Raw genomic sequence first — 17655 nt, 5'->3', positions numbered from 1 at the left:
CACAAGCGTATACATACAGGAGACAGACCTTATTCTTGTAACGTGTGTAAAAAGTCTTTCACTCAGAGTGGTAATCTTCACTGTCACATGCGAACACATGCGGTAGAGAAGCCTTATTCTTGTAGCGAGTGTGAAAAGTCTTTCTCGAATAAGAGCCACTTAGTTACACATATTCGCACCCACATGGGAGAGAAACCTTATTCTTGTAGCATTTGCTCCAAGTCTTTTACTCAGAGAGGCAACCTCAAGAAACACATCCGTACACACGCGAGAGAGAGACGTTTTGCATGTAACGAGTGTGAAAAATGTTTCTCGAATGATACCGCCTTAGTTAAACATCTACGCATGCACATGGGAGAGAAACCTTATTCTTGTACAATTTGCTCCAAGTCCTTTACTCAGAGAGGCAGCCTCAATGCACACATCCGTACACACGCGGGAGAGAAACAGTTTTCATGTAAGGAGTGTGAAAAATATTTCTCGCTTAAGTCCCACTTAGTTAAACATCTACGTATCCACACGGGAGAGAAACCTTATTCGTGTAGCATTTGCTCCAAGTCTTTTACTCAGAGAGGCAGCCTCAATAGACACATCCGTACACACACGGGGGAGAGACCTTTTTCATGTAACGAGTGTCAAAAGTCTTTCTCGACTAAGCACAACTTAGTTACACACATTCGTACACACACGGGAGAGAAACCTTATTCTTGTACAATTTGTTCCAAGTCTTTTACTCAGAGAGGCAGTCTCAATGCACACATCTGTGCACACGGGGGAGAGAGACAGTTTTCATGTAAGGAATGTCAAAAGTGTATCTCAGATGAGAGCGCCTTGGTTAAACATGTATGCATGCACACGGGAGTGAAGCTTTATTCTTGTAGCATTTGCTCCAAGTATTTTACTCATAGTGGCAGCCTCAATAGACACATCCGTACACACACGGGAGAGAGACCTTTTTCATGTAACGAGTGTCAAAAGTCTTTCTCGGACAAGCACAACTTAGTTGCGCATATTCGTACACACACGGGAGAGAAACCTCATTCTTGTAGCTTTTGCTCCAAGTCTTTTGCTCTGAGAAGAAGCCTCAATATACATATCCGTTCACACACAGGAGAGAGACCTTATTCTTGCAACAATTGTGAAAAATGTTACTCTAATAAGAGCCACTTAGTTAGACATGTACGTATGCATTCGGGAAAGAAACCTTTTTCATGAAACGAGTGCGAAAAGTCTTTCTCGAGAATGGGAGACGTAGCGACATTTTTTCGTACACACCCTGGAGAGAATCCTTATTGGTACAGAAGGTGCGATAATTGTTTTCCTGTAAGCAACTTTCTGGTCGGACACATTCGAGCGGACGCAGGAGAGAGACTTTCTTCATGCGGAATTTGCAAAAACATCTTTCACTCAGAGGTGATCTCTCAACAGTCACATGCGAAACAACACGGAGGAGAAACGTTATTCGTGCAGCGCCAAAGAGCCTTTTAAAATGTAATGTGTGCACACCCAATAGGATATTTATTTCTGCAACAGCTGCAGCATTCATTTCACCCATTAGTACGACCTAGTTACACCTACGTACACAAAGAGAAGATAAAACTTATCAATCTAACATTTGTTGTATGTATTTTGATGTGAGTGCTTACCTCACAGTCACATGCATGCTCACATGTGAGAGCAAGTATTTTTATGCATTGCCTGCATCAATCCGTCACTGCAAGGAAAGGCCTTGACCACCACATATGTACATGAAAAGATTTGAAACGTTATTCATGCTGAGTTTGTGCTATGTATTTCATTTTTTTCTCAACCTCTACTGCCACATTGGTACAAAAGTGAGAGACATTATTCATGTTGTGTATGCTTTGATGATTTCACTCAGATAAGTAACCTTTTTGTATGCAACATGTTTGCTCGGGGAGAGGATGATTCATATAAATGTTACAAATGTTTCTAATTCAATCTCATGCAAATATGCACCTAAGAGCCAGATAGTTAATTCTTGCCTGCACATCGAGGAATGAATGATATTTTGGTGCCAACAGGGATTATTGGCAAATTTATTGAATGCATGAAGTTTGTACCAAGTAATGTATTTTTAGATTTTCACTGTGAATATTGGAAGAAAGCAGTTGCAGGAAAGGGTACAGCCAGTCTGGCAGATTGGGACAAAGCAGCCTGCATTCCAAATTTTTGATTGAAGACGACATTTATATTCACTCCAACGTGTATTGCTCAAAGCCCAGCCTCTAAAGTCATTTCATAATTGGTTCTGAATTTTCATGTGATATATCATGTGTCCGTTGATAATGTTTGGTTGAAATAATCAGTATTGTGTCCAAATGTTATAAATCGTGTGATAGTATTTCATAAAAAGTAGGCTCGTGTCCGAGTTTGCTAATTTAATGAATTTAGTATGTTATTTATTTTAATTCATAAAATACTCGCAATTTTATTCATACTTGTTTTTTTTTCGGTCGAGGCTGAGCTGTAAGCCACCGAGTACATCTGCTGTGCTGCGGATGTTGGGCAAAACTTAAGATATAAAGTTTAGCGGCTATATAAGAAAGTTAAATTGTCGAATAATTAGTTGTGGACAAAAGACGGTATTACCCCGAGCTGATTTGAGTCTATCCCCGGCCAAGATAGGCCATCTAAATGATACATAAAGCCTGTGAAGATGCCGTGATTTGGCGATGGGAGGCTTCCCCTTATTGTGCCATACATCACCTGGGGGTGAGTGCAGCAGCTATTCTTCGTATGAGTGAGAGTGGAGACCACAGTGGTCTGCACGGCGACACTCATTTCACTGCAGGCATGAGAGCATGTACACAAACAAATGTAGTACCAGTGGCGCCGACTACATAAGGCCTGAGGAGGCCCAAGCCCCCCTAAAATTCGTTACTGATGTGAGGAAGAAATTTGTATGGCTTTTCGATTTTCCCCGGAGTGTTCAGATATCGAGATTCGAGTGATCAGGGTTCTAATGTTGATGATATGACTCTTCTAAAATGCTTAAAAACTCAATATTCACTACTTATAAAATTTACCGGGGCAAGGTTCCCGGTTTGGGCCCCCCCAATATCTTTTGTAAGTCGGAACCCTTGTGTAGTACTGCTATATGGAAGGCATGGGAAGCCGCCACATTATTGTCCCGAGGAGTCGCTGCAACTCCAACTTTAATTAACCATGCATGATGGAATTCTCTCGGGTAAAACATGACCGAGGTGAGCTGGACCACAATTCTGATCTCCAGGAGGAGACTGCCCGAGAGGGTTCATTTGTCAACTGTGTTACAGTTATGACGTAAGGTAAATGGACCGTGATATCACCAAGTACCCTCGGTAAGCTAGAAAACATTATGGTGGGAAAATGAAATTTGAATCTCATGTTGAAAATCAGTCTTTTTTCTGATTTAACTGGGAAAAACGTGGGCATTTAAAAATTTCCATGGCGAAAATGATAAACGTTGAAAAATACAATTATGAATATGTTGTAAACAGTATCCCTTTTTACCCTTTCCATTCCTCACCTTTTCTGTCGTGTCCTCTCAACTTCAAATCGAAGATGTCAACTTTTTGTCTAACAGAAATACCTCATAAATCTCTCCCAATCGTTACCTAAACATCCCATATACCTCAAAAAATTGTTTAAATTTGCTTGCACCCAGTTAAGTTCTACGAAAAAGTCACAACATTAGCGGATATATTGGTCAGCCAATTTTCAAATTCTTTGAAATACTCTAAGGGTCGGTTTTATCATGTCTAGTTAGCATTAACCGGAACATAATACTGTCGATATCTTAACTAATAGGTATATCAGAGTTGAAGTAGTGAAAAGTAATTCAGGGTAACAGTTAGTTTAACAGGTTACTTCAAGTGGAAGATATCGTTAACTCTGATTTTAATGCTCCGAAAAAACTTAATGAGACATTATAACCGGCCATAAATGTAATATAAATTTCTTTTTACTGTGAAAAATATGTTGCAGCCTGTTTCATGCAGAATTTGCTGTAAGTCTTCTTATCAGAGTGCTCACATTACCCAACACGACCGTACAGATATCAGGGAAAAGCCTTAATCTTGCAATGTTTGCTGCGAGTTCCTCTCTGAGAAGTCCAACCTTGACAGGAACTGGCATACAATACAGGAAATCAACCTTATTCATGGTACATTTGCTTCATGCTTTCTCTCTGAGATTTTGCTTTGACAGTCAAATGTGAACAGAGTTATTTTTATCCCGTGGCAGTCTAATTAATAAGTGCTAATTAACCCTCAATTTTTAGGTGCTAATTAGCCCTCAAGATCATTACTCGTTATTGGCTGGAGGACTTTTTGTTTTAAATCGTATGTTTGCTTTGATTATGTTTTAGTGTAAGCAAATATCAAATATGACAATGTTTTATAACCTAATCCATACATTCTGGCACTTTTTCACTTGTGAAAGCTATTCCCTTTTCTGTAATTGTAGAACATTACAATTCATTAATCAAATTTGAAACATGAACCAAAAACATCTATTTTAACTATTCCATTCAACATTTTGTCACTGTTCCTCATAAATTCATTTCTCTGTCACTATCATTTTCATAACTTTATATGATTGACATATGAAGAACAAATGGATAAATTGATCTGTATGGTGGTTGTTTGCTCCTTGATTCCCTAAAAGAGCTCAATTATTATCATGTTGTAGGTTTAAATGTGCTTTAACATCACCGTGCAGTGACCTGTTTTAATCATATGACAAAAACCTGCACGGTCTATAAAATATTGGCAGCCATTAATAATTATCATATGATAATTATGTTTGCACTAGAGTTCTGTTGTTGATGTCGTTAGTTTTAAGTATAATGATATCAGGGTTATTTGAAAAATATTTTGTTTTAGGAAATATTTAAGCCATGGAAGATGTTTTATGTTTGGTTCCTAATTGTATAATGTTGGTCATTGGTAAATAAAAGAAATTTTAAAACAAGAAATTGCTCCGACAAAGACCAGAAGCACTTTAACCTTTATAGGTTTTCTAAAAGTTATTAAAAACCCTTTTGATTGTGATAAAACCAAAATTCGAGATAAAGCATAAATTGTATCAAAAACATTATTTAAAGAAAGGACTTATATGTAAAAACAATAGTTTTAATAATGTTCTGACAAGGATAGTTTTGCAAAACTTAATTGTAATCTAGTGAATCAGAATTGAGGGAAATATAGAAAATATAATCATATCTCAGCATAAAAGCAACTCTAAGAAAATTAACAACCATAAAAAGGCAATGTAAGATTTCATTTATTACAGGCTTATTTTGTCTATTTTGTTTCTTAATTCGTAAATTCATTTCTTAAAATTTTATGTTGAACATTTTTTGAGCTGCAAATTTAATTTTTAATGCCAGACCACTTCTGTAGGGAAATGTTTTTTTAATAAATTCCCTTAACCTCAAAAGTTCCAATTAAATTTTCAAGGGTTAATGAAACGTAAAGAAAATATATTCCTCATAAATGATCCTATTCGCAATGATACTATCATTGAAAAAAGGAAACTAAGTGATTTTCTAACGTCATAATTACAACTCTACATACAAATATAATTCTATGAGTGAAATGAGTCAATGAACAAGAATTTTTGAATTTACTCAACTGAAAATTAAAACCCTCAATCTCATTTGAGGTCCTTTAAAAAGGATACCCAGCCGGCACAAACCATCAAATTTCCTTTTGGCAGCTGGATGTCATCCAGATTCAGAGAGTATGAGTGCATCCTTTCATACAGGTGCCATCCACACGCCGGACCTCTGACGAGAGAATGCGCAAGAGAAAGACCACCGCCTGTAGAGAGATGCCGAGAGGATGCACCGAGATGTGCTGCCGCCTGACGGCCAAAATCTAAACTTATTTAGAGTACTGCCATCTATTGGTCAGAATCCGTACTACTTGTACAACTCACGGTACGGCTGGCCCGGGATATTTAAATTTTTACCATATTCAAATCTTAATACGCTTTATCATACACTTATTGGGGGACGTCGTCATTGTTGGCCACGATCTTCATGGGCTAAGAAATGTAATAAACTGCATCACTCATCCTTGGACAATATACAAAATTAAGCTACTAGACTGTGTTGGACTGCTACATTGAGGCTGACATCCAGGATTTTATTAAAATACTTACTTAAAAATACATTAACCTCACTGTGAATACCTAGAAAATGAATAAATAATTGATAATGTTATTCACCTATACTTTTCACATACTTCATGTACATACAACACCATAACATACTACTGTGAGGATAATAAATGTATTTTTGCAATCTCATTTAATGAAAAACGTGTAAAAATACATTTTTTAAACAACCGTTTCACACATTAACTTGTAAAAATTTCATTAGAGAAGACAATTTTAATACACAACAGAGGTTTATATTCTCAACGCACAAAATTTGAAGTCATGTACCATTAAATGAAAACCAGAGAGAATTTAAATACAATTCAAGAAGGCAGGCAACTTTTTACTGGTTACAAGAAAGGGAATACAATTTAGCCCTCCTAGAACTACAGATGGTTTACCAAACAATAATCAGAGATATAAATTATATGAGCGGACAATTACTAACGAAAATCAGCCCTTAGGAACAGACTTATTTACTGAAGGCACCACATTTGAAGTAATGAAACCATCATAAGATATTAAGAGAGAATTTGGTATGCAAATCAAAAAATCAGAAATATTGTACAGGTTACTTGAGGGGGAATACAATTTCACCCTCCTAGAACTATAGACGGTTTACCAAACATAATCATCGGTGAGATTAATTATAAAAGCAGACAATTATCACGAAAATCTGCCCTAAGGCACAGAATTATTTACTGAAGGCACGAAATTTGATGTAATTAAACCATCACAAGATATCAAGAGAGAATTTGGTATGCAAACAAACAATTCAGAGACATTATGCAGGTTACTAGAGAGGGAACACAAAGAATGGCCTATTCTTTCATGAAGGCCTTATGCACTTAGTATAGGGCGCTTCCGGGGTTAACATGGATAAATGTTCGATTCATCAAGGATTACAAATAATGCTATGTCCTCGTTTAGAGATACTGCTACCGCTGCCTTGGAGCGCCCTCTCACCCTTGATAGGCGGAACCATTCACCTATGCTCCTCTTCACCACCACCATGTCTAACGGTACGCCGTTAACATTTTTCTGCCTCACAGCATCTGAAGGAGATGTTAGAAATGTTGAGCAGATTATAATTAAAAATATGCAGTACAACCCAAGGGTCTCAACAGATGACAATGGCATTACATACCAAATATCAGGTCAATGATTTGAGGATACTCTGTCTCAAACGGTATTTTTTGAGATGCCCTCCCTGTCATGCAAAATAAACGACTTAAGTCGTTGCACATAATGGATGCACACCCATCATTCACAGTTTTGTTTAGGGAGGGCGCAAATGTTTTCCCTGTACTTTGGTAGAGGGCATTAGAGCATCTGCAACGCAAGTATTGCACCTGAAAGGAATAAATGACTTCATTAATGGTTAATACACGATCACAGTTCATAGTCAAGTCTCCAATGAAAAATGCCATGTACAGAAAATTCAGAGGAATATTGATGTAATGGTGATTGCAAATAAATAATAGGTTTTATGTTAATAATGCATAAAACACATATCATAAATGATCTGTACTTAATATTGGAGCGAACTGCCTCCTGAAACTCCGTCAAATCCTCCAACCTCTGTAAAGGAAGGTCATGCAGAAGCTGCACTTCCTCGTCCTTATCTTCCCTTGCAGGCAAACTATCCATTTTTAGGGACAGCGCCTGTATACTTTCTTTAAATTCCTGCAGCTCTGTCATCATCCTGGCTTCAAATCTTCTGAAGTTGTTGTCATCACGCCCAACTGAGAGCAAGAGAAAGTGAATATGAAAGCAATTATTCAAGGGACAGTTCATTCATTAAGTAGGACCATTTCTGGTACACAAAGATATGCATAGTGAGTAAATGGCTGTGACGTTAGCACTTTCACATTCATGAGGTATTACTTGCTTACATTTTCCTGCATCCCTTCTTGCATCACTACCCATTTCCTCAGAAGAACTTTTCATAGTAGAGGAAAACTCGTTGGCACAAGTTTGTAGTTTACTTAATGAAGATTGGGACATGGCTGACTTCTCATGCAGCAACTGGGAATAATATTTTTCTTTGTCAATAGCACTCCCCCATTTTTTTTCATTCGGGGCAGCCCACTGCTACATGTTGAGGGCATTGGAGCTTCTACTGCGTCAACCCCAGGGTTTTTGGACATTCGCATCTCTGGCAGCATATTTCCTTTTCCTGCCTTCCCGTTCAGCCCAGAGCTCTTGGTGACGGATGGATTAGGCAGCATACTCCTTTTCCCTGCATTCTGGGGCAGGCCATTAGAGGATGCCATTCGCTTCTCCACTGCCTTCTTCAACCCTGCTCTGGACTCACCTGTCACGGACACCATCCCAGTTTTGCTGGTAGAAGCAACAGAGGGTCCATGACTTCCACTGGATAGTCCTAGTTATTTCATCAATTAAAAGGAGCAGTTGTAATAATTACTATTCAACATATATTTCTTCTTTAAACACTTCCAAGATACATGGCAAGCAAATTACCTGGTGCTGGTGGGTCACTCAAATAATCAATATCCGAGCACTCAGTGTCAGAGTTGCTCTCTCCCGGATACCTCAGATCCTTCACCTTCCTTTTCCTCCTAAGCCTCTCAGATGAGGAAAGGAAGGCCTCAAGGTCCGTCTCCTCGCAACCCACCACTTCGATTTCCAGCTGAGTGGCAGCATGCAATGTTTCTTGAAAAAAAAAAGAAATGAATCTAAGCAGTTTGAACTTAAACAACCTCAAGAAAAATGCAAATACATGCCAGAATGGCAAAATGGAGTATCAAAGTTTTCTTACCAAATGGAGTTGTAACGTATCTCAATGGGAGTACGTCCCACTCCTCACAAGGCTCCATCTGCTTCACTATCATCCTCCTGACAACGGTTGACTTACAGTTGCCAGAAGGATAAAGTGCGAAGAGCTTGCCCCCCACTCTGTTGACCCATCTATACGGAATCGTTTGGACAGTAACGTCATCAAACTCCCTGTGTGGCAGGAACTCTGCAACCACCCACGGCATTCTGGAATGAAAGGAATGTGGTCAAGCATTGGATAATATAAACATTTATGAAGATAATTATGACCAACAGTAATTTATATAACCTTACTCACAGCTTAATGGCAGTGAAGAAGCTCATAAATTTAAACTTCTGGTCCAACCCAGCATATGGAATAGCGCAAGCCTTTCCCCTCACATCTTTCATGGACCATACATTTAAATTTGAAAAATCACTTGCTTCACATATTCCAACATTCTGTGATAGTGATGGACTGTCGTAAAAAGGGGACACATTCTCAAAACTTTTCCCTACAACAAAGACCTCACCACCTCTGCAGGCAATAGTTTCCACAAGAACAATTTCATCCCTGATGGTTACCACGCAATTATTTGGGGGTTTATCAGAAATTTTCACCGAACCAATTGTGTATGTGGCATAATGCGGCTCTTCTAAATCGAAAGGCAGAGCGTGACGGAATTTGTGCTCTCTGACCTTTTGTACAGTTTGCCTCTTCTGTGGGAAATAAGCCATTTCATGGACACGCCTCACAATCTGGGGGAGTGGAAGATTAGGTTTCCGTACAATTCTTTTAATTTGGCCCAATTTGTCCTCAAATTTGAATGCACTAAATTTGTCCAGGGGGCCATGCACCTCACAGTCACGCACCAAATGGAGTAGACCATGCACATTATATGACATCATATCCCTACCATAGAGTTCAGGAAATTTTTTGACAAAATACGTAAGCAGTGCATTTGCATAATTAATATTGTCAAGATAATTTTCTGCTACCAATACTCTTATAGCATAGTGGAGTGAGAGAAAATGCTTATAAGGTGAAAATGTTAGTATGCCCTTCAAGATGTAGGGGCCAGTATACAATAGAAATAATCTAAATTCGGTTGCCTTCCATCGAAGAAGTTCCTGCAGGCTACGTGGCTTCCTCACGAATTCCCACGGCACATACCTGGCAATGTGCTTAATACGCTCATTAAGGAGAGCTACTTTCCTAGCCTCTAACCTCACATTTAAGCTACCTTTGATCCATGCAGCCAGTAATTTCCTCATCACCCCCAAGCACACTAAATGCATGTATTCATAAGGAAAGTCAGTAACCATTCTGATGCCTGGAATGGTTACTAGGGGAGAATTACCCACATGATGGTCTTCATCAGTTTTTGCAATGAAGTCCCCATCAGTTCTCACTGTAGCACTGATTTCATCCAAAATTACTCGACCATTCACGTATTCGCCCTGCACAGTGCATTTTCCATAGCCAAAATATCCATTTTGTGATTTGATCTGCTTGACAAATGCACGAGCTGGAGCATCACAAATGTTGCCAGTTACTTTAATTTCCAGCCGCACCCCATTGTAAACCAGCCCTTTTCTTCCGAGACGAACCATTTCCTGAACATACTCTTCAAAGTATTCCGAACATGATAATGGTTTCTGATTACCATGAAATATACCCACAATAAAAGGGGTTACTGTAGGAAAATCTTGCAGGCTCATTAAAATTGGCCACACCTGACTACCCGAACTTTTGGCCAGTGGAAGACCATCCACATTGCACTGCAGCCTTATTGTCCCACTCTCAGCTACAGATGTATTCTGACTTATGACATTCCTTAGACTCTTAACTATATATCTGCGTTCGTACACGAAGCCTATGTCCAAAAGAAGACGATATAATGTTGTCCTCTTGTAATCTGAGAGAATACTATCCATATTTACCGAATTTAAGATGGATTTTAAAGTCGGAGGAATATTTTTCACGAAGGATTCATGTACCTTCCTTCTAATACCCGATCTCAAAAAATAGTCGAAAATCACTGCTCTCGAATTTTCGTAAGACAGTCTAATTTATTAATTTTTGAAGGAGTTACCTATGGACCACGGGAGCTTTCCTTTCTCACTCTGTAAACAGTAGACTCCGAGCACCCAGTAGCCTTCAAATTTTCTCGGCAGGCCTCACTAATGCTGAGAGATTTCCTGAAGTACGAGAAGACTTTGGGCACGAACTGTCTTTCGCGGCTTACGAGCTTCTCGCCTTTTCTCCTCTTCTTTGCATAGGACATATTGATTGGGCGTGTTACAGCGTAGATAATTGTAAAACACACTTCACAATTCACTACACAAATTTAGCAGACCATACAACACTTGTTTACTCCAAAAAAATTCAATGACAAACTGAACGCCTTCGTAAATTCTTCCCACGGCCCCTTCGGCTAGGGTCGCTTTTGGGGCAGGTTTTATATTACCCTATGAAAGGAACTCAGAAAAAACCAAGCACCCTTTTGTAAATGCGTAACTGGATGGGGTAGTGCTTCGTACAGATTATGAGATATTCTTTTTCTTGGTTTCCGCGATGGGACCTAAACAACCAAGGCGAAAGCGTCCTATTTCCAAGCCGCTTGCTTACTTTCGTGTATCAATGTGTTCAGATAAAAACACTGCCGTTACGACGTATAGGTAGGTATTCTCTCTTTAGGATATCAAGCAAATAGATAAATACATTTCATAGTATGCATTGACAAAAAACACCTTTTCCGCCCGAGAATTTTCCCTCTGCGCGCAACAAAAGCAAGAAGCCCGGTCCAGCGGCACCGTAATATTTTTTCTTAAGATCAAAACCTTGTAACTCGCTTCAAAATTGATTTAAGTTAATGATTTTTTCACCAAAAATAACCTTGTAGTTTTCTTCAGATTTGAAACGCAGCATATAGGGACCTGTAACGCCACCTTTGCTAATATCACTCTTTTATTTCATATATCTTTTAACGCCACACAATCTCTCTTTTTACAGTCAACAACCACTCCTTCCAACATCCCCGTAGCAACAACTTTATCAATAACATCAAGTAAATAAACACAAATATAGCAACAATTTTATCAATAACATCAAGTAAATAAACACAAATATGACGGCGTTACAGCCTTCTTCCCCCTTAAGAACGAACTTATTTCAAATAAGTTCTGTTTAATTTAATCTGAAAGGCAAGTGCCCAAGCCCGACACCGTCTCTACCTCAGTGACGTTTCTCTGAATAGATCTACTTAAGCTATCAGCATTTTGAGGAGACGACTTGATGAAAACCCAAGATTTGTTAGGATGTTCCCCATCAGTACGGCAGGTAGTAGGAAGAACGGCGGATCCTGCTTGGCCTCCAAACGGTTGGTCGATAACCAAAGTAGGATGAGCCACGAGCCCTTGTGCGAAACCTTCCACGGGGTGCCCATCTGTCTTGCTTAGTCCAGGGCGGTTAGTTCACTTGGGCATCACCTTAATTTGACGTCCTCTAAACAGAGACTCATCCATAGCTATAGCAGTTTGAAGAGACTATCTATCAGCAAATTCTATGTAAGCAAAACCTTTTGGATGGCCATCATATTTATTACACAGAATGGTTACTCGATTTATTGAACCACAGCCATGAAAATGCTGTTCTAGTTCTTCAGCATTTGCTCCATAGTCAACATTTCCAACATAAATTGAACGATTGTCTACCTCCATTTTCTCCTCAATTGACATATTCAAAGGACTAGTTAAGCCAGATGGGCTTCCCAGATTCATTTGCTTGTCCACTTCTGACTGCAGTTGCTTCAATTTTTTGGCTTCTTCCTCCATTTCTCTTGCTCGAGCTTTAATTGCTTCCAATTCCGGATCAATTTCACATATTGTCTCGCCAGTCAGCATTTCCGGGGCTACAAAATCTTGAGATATGATGTCTATTGACGAGCCAGTATCTCGTAAAATCGGCATTTTGTATCCATTTACCAAACCTTCAGATATAAAATCTTTCATTAACTCATCACTTTCGAATGTCATTACGCGTCCCACCACCTCTTTCGTTCTCTGCGTTGGGGGCCTTAGCTTAGGGCATTCAGCTTTTAGGTGATCAGTCGACCGACAGATATAACACTTATGAAGAGCTCTTTGTTCAAAAGCATTTTCAATTTCTTTGGAGTATTCTTTGATATTCGGTGAGTTATCTTCTCTATTCCAATTATCTTTCTGTCGGGGAAACCAGCGGTTCTCACTATACTTAAACTTTTCTTTCTGATCTTCTATAATTGTCTTCCTGCTGAATAATTCACGTACGTAAGCATAATCATCCAGCTTCTTTGCCAAAATATCAGCGTCTTTAAACGAAGACCATTCATCAAGGAAATAGTCTCTCACTTCTGCTGAAACCTTCCTTTTTATTTGTTCCGTCAGCATTAAATCACTACGTTGCTCGAATGTCTTTATTCCCAAACCAGAAATCCAACCATTCCAATAATTCCTCAACTTATACGTAAATTCCTTCCACGATGTTTCAGCTGTCTTCAAATTGTTGAAAAATAGCTGTCTTAATTTTTCTGAACTTAAGTTGAACCTCTCCAGCAACAGTGTTTTTACGTAATCAAAATTGTTCGCTGCTTCTTCTGGTTCCCTGGCAATTAATTCCGCAATGTCACGCGGCATAAGCCCTATGAGATGCACAACCCAGTCCTCTACGGGAACTTGCGCCCTTTTTGCCTGCCTTTCGAAAGTGACCAAATACAGACTAATGTCATTTTCCTTGGAGTCAAAGCATGGCATGACATCTGATAATTTAAACTTTGGTCTAACTGGCATGTTTTGATCTGACACACCATCGCGTAGTCCATTATTTTGAATTTTTAGCCTTTCTAACTCAAACTGCGTCTCCTCTCTTCGTCTTTTTTCTTCAATTTCTTCTTTTCGTAACCGTTCCCGCTCTTCAATTTCTTCTTTTCGTAACCGTTCCTGCTCTTCAATTTCTTCTTTGCGCAATCTTTCTCGAAATTGAAGCCATTCTTTACAGAATTCTTCTTCATAATTGCAGCTATTAGTTATCAATTTTTTTATGGAAAAAATCTTTGCATCTTCGGGAACTGTTTCTCCCAACTCTTCCGCCAACAACAACAAATCTTTCTTTAAATATCGAGCTAAATAGCTCATCGTAATATTTCAATATCTGACTAGCACTACGCCCGAAAAAAATTTTTTTTCGTCACTGAGATAAAACACTTTGCCAACCCAGGCACTTACCTCTGAAATTCTGCGTGGTTACTTCAGTCTTGACTCTTCTTTTTTTATATTTTTTTTTAAATCCCTGCAGCTGAAGTATATCTCCTTCCACCGTTCCGGTTTTTCCTTCCCTGCAGCCGAAGTATATCTCCTTCCACCGTTCCGATTTTCCTTCAGGAGACTTCTAATGCCGATTTGCCGAAAAAAGGTACGTCGTATCCCACCGTTAAGCCACCAATTAAATGTCTGTAACGCCACCTTTGCTAATATCGCTCTTTTATTTCATATATCTTTTAACGCCACACAATCTCTCTCTTTTTACAGTCAACAACCACTCCTCCCAACATCCCCGTAGCAACAACTTTATCAATAACATCAAGTAAATAAACACAAATATAGCAACAATTTTATCAATAACATCAAATAAATAAACACAAATATGACGGCGTTACAGACCTACGACGTAAGAAACCTAAGTAAGCGACTACTTTTTACCTTGAAAAATCAAAATGTTCTTGTCCTAAAAGGTGTTACGTCGGCATAACAACATTTTAACTTAATATTTGTACAACTGGTGAAGACCTTCAAGGAAAAAATAGTGTGAAGAATTTTTTGTAGAAGATCCAATTCAATACAGACAACGGTAGGCAGAAATTGTGAGAAGAACATAAAGTAAAAAATACACGTTTCTGACGGAAATTTACGGAGATGTTTTTTATAGCTTTTGTAATAATTTTTATCGAAAAACTATTGGCACCAATGAATGCAGCGTCTCTTTCTACATTAGAATGCAATTTTTCATCAGTGAATAACGCATTCGTGCTGTTATTGACAACACCGCGCTCCTGGCCTAATGGAGATTAACATGGGAAACGATTCTCCATAAGAGCCCATACTGTCAACTAAATGTGGAACGCTCTATAGTGTAATTACTTCCAATGTTGTGTTTAAAAAGGTCCTCTGACCTCAATTTGTACATGAACATTTTATTTGCATGTAAATTGCAACTAAATTTGTACATAAGACCCTGCCTTTTCTCTACATTTTAAAATTAGAAACGCGCCTATCCCTCTGTGGACCAGCATTGAAAAGAGCGGGGGAAGCCCGCGGGGAGCGGACGCAACACGCTCGTATCTTCCTAAATAGCTCACTGCCTTCTATCTGTCTTCTCCTTGTGTGTCAACACCTCGTGCCCCAAGTGTGTTTGGTCCACCGCGTCCGTCCTAAGCGAAGAGGCCAGGTGCTTCACCCTGCGTTTCTTTGTTTATTATTTCAGCAATCAACGCTGATAAGAGAACCTCTGAACAGTCAGCATATACTGGGACTACTTTCGATATTTTCTGAACTCGTGAAGGTGTTCCGAAACCACACGTTTCAGTCCAATAGAACCATTCTTGCTGCGTGGTGTTCTTTCAACCAGTGTGTCAGAATTCCCCCTCGTGTGTAGTTCCAATGAGTGGCTATATTTACAATTAAGGATTCCTATTATATTTAAAGTAGTACAAAAACAATTCCAAGTAACGAAGAAATAATTGAAGAATTACTTGCTAGTGATTCAGATGAAAGTCTAAGTTCGGAAAGTGATGGAGAAAATTATATCATTGATCGCTATGAAATTGACGAACGACAGCCTTTTTACGATGAAATTGAGGATACTGATGGAGCGGAAAGAAGGAAAAAGGGCTTCACCCCACGTCCGGCGCGAAGAGATAAAAATGATTAGACCTTTAATTCGTTTCCGTTATAATTTAGTTCGTTATGCTTCGTTTATCACAAACATAGTTGCAGGCAGAGGTACTTCATAAGCTTTTCTTTCGCACATAAATTCAGGGATAAAAAGTTGATTCCGAATTAAAATGAAAAAAAGGCCGCGAACGGAGATGGTCAGACGCGAAATTAAGAAAATCTTTTAGGCGATAAAGAGCATAACATGAAAAGATAGAAGTAATCCATACCGGTTTAGTTGACATTGATCACGAGATAATAATAATATAAATATAAGTTGTGTAATAGAAAAATTTGGGGAAAATGCCGTTATCATACATTTAAGGTGCTAATGTTTTCATAAAATAAACTTTAGTATTAAAACAAGTGGTATATTCCGCAGTGGACAAACATTGTTTTTAAGATAAAGTATGAGAAGACCGCTTACCTGTAAAACCCTCGTAACTCACGCCATGGAAATAAATTCTGGATCCGCCATTGATTAACAATCTTTCAAGCTAACGATGACTTACTTGAATACGAGCTATCTAAAACATCAGGCTCCTGAGAAGCGTTTTGTAGGCGAGTTTTGATTTTATTAACTTAACCATAGAAATCGTAAATTCTTAAGGGTGAGGAATATAGAATAATCAAGAGGACTTCAATTTTGAGTAGAATTTCAACTATGAATGCACCACGATCCGAAATAGACTTGAATTGCAGAATTTAACGCAAAATGTCGTATTACATGCAAATAAAATGTGAATAATTGGATCAATCGATCCCAGCCATGAGTATAGATCTACACTGATCGTTGGGATAAAAGCCGCTTCAATTACTCCCAACATAATAACAAAAGTTGAACTATTACAATTAGGGTCTAAGGGATATAGGTACAAGGGTCGCTTCAAATTCACACTAATAACGGAGCGTTTGCGATTGATTCAAACAAAGTGAACAAAAGACACAATTAATTAGTGATTCAAATAACCCACCCGAAAAAACTGGGTCATCAAACAATCGGGCTTCCGGTTTAATTAAATTAATATCAGATGAAACTGTTTTACAATGTTTGTAAACTCCTGGGATTAGTGATTAATTACAATATATCAGTACCAAAAAGCGGAAATGGAGATTTAAGGAAAATTAAAAAATAACTTGCCTGAAAATGTTTTTACATCATTTTTGCCCTTTAAATTTAAGTTGAAGCTGACCCAATTAGTATGCATCCAAACAAAAAATTTAAATAAATTTTTGATTTTTCTGAGGCTTTCGGGGGGATGCTTCCCCTCACTTCCCCCCATAGTTACATCGCTGCAAAAAATTGTAAGTTGAAAATAAGAGAATGACTTACAAGTTAAAGAGCAGTAGTGACATAAAATGCTTGAAAATTATAAATACTTAATGATTCTTTCATGATACGGTTTCAGGCAACCGTATTGTTAAGAATTTCGTCAATAAGTTAGGAATTGCGACTTTTTTCCATTATATGCATTCAAATGGGGCCGAAGAGTGTTTTTGAAAACATTAACAGGCGAACAGCTATTTCTGGTGTCACAACTTCACCAGTTAACTAGTAATTCATGCAGTGAGCGAGGTAGAAATATATTCTAATGGAGAACTCCAGAAAATATGAAAATTGGAAGGCCAGTTGAAAAATGAGGGTCTCTCGTAACGGTGAAAGCGAATTTCGATGAGGGTTAAAATGCGATTCTCTAACACTCGACGAGGGGGCTGTGCCTCCTTCCGCCTCCAGATTCC

At 38.6% G+C, this 17655-nt stretch overlaps 1 protein-coding gene and 1 pseudogene across 1 annotated transcript in view; one reads left to right on the top strand and one right to left on the bottom strand.

Moving 5' to 3' along the window:
* The window catches only part of LOC124172007, a 360175-nt gene that overhangs the window by 261517 nt on the left and 81003 nt on the right, over positions 1-17655 (top strand). The window lies entirely within an intron of this gene.
* LOC124172010 lies at positions 11974-13007 on the bottom strand (annotated as a pseudogene).

The sequence above is a fragment of the Ischnura elegans genome (assembly GCF_921293095.1).
Source record: "Ischnura elegans chromosome 13 unlocalized genomic scaffold, ioIscEleg1.1 SUPER_13_unloc_1, whole genome shotgun sequence".
Taxonomy (NCBI): Eukaryota; Metazoa; Arthropoda; class Insecta; order Odonata; family Coenagrionidae; genus Ischnura; species Ischnura elegans.
The sequence above is the reverse complement of the archived record's forward strand: the minus strand, read 5'-3'. Positions and strand labels throughout refer to the sequence as shown.